Consider the following 2,448-nt stretch of genomic DNA (forward strand, 5'->3'; position numbering starts at 1 on the left):
CGTAAATTTTTTTTAATGGGTCTGCGTAGAATCACAAAAAATGTTATCCTTCTCATAAATATAAAACAAATAAATAAGACATAAAACTTTACAAGAACATACACATCTAACTTTGCTAGAAAGTAATCTTAAAAGAATATAACAAAAAAAAAAACGAAATTTTTTTTAACTAACGTGAAAGTAAAAAGAGATTAAATATATGGCATATTAATGTAATCCGCGTGAAGAAGAAACCGAAATAAAAATAGGTGTAATAGCTGAAAAATCCACTAATAATAAAGTTTAATTAAGAAACTACACTGACTTTCCAAAGCCAAGCAATACGTAAAATAAAACATTTATTAAAAAAATCCACTATTAATAAACTGCAAATGATAAAAGCCGATTTAACATACAATTAATGAACATTATTTAATTTAATACTTAAACATATTTTACAACAAATTAGTTACATTAATACTTTTTACTTATTACTACACTAATGCAAATAAATACTTCCTAATTTTGCAAAAAATGTGGGGGAAACAACTCATTTAACGGAGAAAAAGCTACTTAATCGATAAAAATACAAGCATTTAACAAAAAGATATTTGTAGAATTAATAATTGTAAGAATACATTAAATACGTACGAAAAAGTCGTGTTTATTACTTAGAATATAAAAAAATTAAGTGACCGACACAAGTGACTGATTCTTCAACTTACTGGAGAAAAAGTGTATATATAAATATATGTGGATTTTATTTATGTAACTACATACAATGTTCAGATAAGATTTACTGTTTAAATAAGAATAAACAAAAGTGAAAACTAATTACAGAAAACACAATGTTACCAAATAAAAAACTAAAAAAACACTCCTTTAACGTCTAGAGTATCAAATTTCTAACTGAATTGTTTTTGAACATTAATGTTGTTATTATTACCAGCCACAAAAGTTCTGCGAGAGAAGGAGCAGGGTGGACTGCTGAACAGATAGTGAGAAGAAACGGGACATGGTTATGTCTAGGATGCCTTGGCTGACTCAACTCAAATGAGGTAGCGAGGCTCCCCGATAAAAACATGCGGACCGTCCAGCAAAACACAGAAACCTCAAGAAATAAGGTGAGGGATACCGGACTGAAGAACGAAGGGGAGGACAGACAACCCTCTGCAGAGCTGGCGTTCGTTCGTGCTTGCATGGATGGGTGGCAGTGATGCACTGGGATTCTGAACACACTGAGCTCGAAGGCACCTCCTGGGGCTGAATAACGTTTAAATGCGGTTTCCGGCCACGGGGAAGGGGCTGGTGAGGTGGAGGTTTAGTCGGTAAGGCGCAGGCTACATACGCCTTAACAACAGCGGAGAACCTGTTAGCGAGCCCGACATTTGGTCCGTAAATGGGATTACTCCCCTGACACAGGAAAAAAAGAAGAAAAATGTTATTAGAAACTATATACGTTACAATTATTCGCCAGATTTTGTTTATACCTTACTGGTAGTGAATAAACCTGTTTCATGATTTTTTAACAATTAAGATATTTGACCTTTCATAATCAAACGAATTTAGAAGATCTTAGAGAAATAATATTAAACTTTGATATATGTTTATTAGACGATCGTATAAATTACGATATCTAATCCCGAGTCAAATGAATTTCTGTAGCAAAAAATATATCTCTAAACGTATAGTTGACAGACTGGTAATGAGCAGCCACGTCAGCATAAAAATGCTCCGAATGATTTATTTGGTAGGACGCGCACACATTTGCTAAAGAAGCCTATCCAGAATTTAGAAAAATAAAATTAAAAATTAAAATAATACTAAAAAACTAATAACAATAATTATATATACCAGACACAATACTCTTTGGTAACAGGGAAACTAATCAAAGACGAACTGAACATGTAATTTAGGTTTAATAATTACTATAAATCTTTTCAACATAATCGTACACTTAATTTAAAAGAACCTAAAACAATAAAAAAAAAGTTCGATCTGGAAACTTTTACCGCTAGTGATAAATAAAATACCCCACAAATTTAATCAGTTTTTAAGAAGGGTTTTTAAAGTCATATATAAATGATAGATATAAAAAAAAGTTGCAGCAGCATGGGGAGAAACAAGTAAAATCGAAAATATTATAGCGGCCGTCCCGTGAAGAGTTAAATGGTTCCTTTTTCTCCATTTTAGTGAAATATACTATTTATCCAGCCCACCAAAATTTAGATAGAACTGACACCTTCTATCTATTTCACTACTACGTGCACGTATAAAAATCAATATTAACCTTAAAGAAAGCTACTTAATTTTATCCAAGTAGAAAACAGACCGCCTATTTTGTTTAAGTTTAAAACAAAAAACTTTCACTTTACAGGAGAAAATCACAAACCAACGGAAATACCCGAAAAAATGACCTTTTATTGGAAAAGGTTTAACAGTTCCAGCACTTTATAATACTTAGCTTTT

This window comes from Lycorma delicatula, chromosome 5, assembly GCF_047948215.1.
Source record: "Lycorma delicatula isolate Av1 chromosome 5, ASM4794821v1, whole genome shotgun sequence".
Lineage (NCBI taxonomy): Eukaryota > Metazoa > Arthropoda > Insecta > Hemiptera > Fulgoridae > Lycorma > Lycorma delicatula.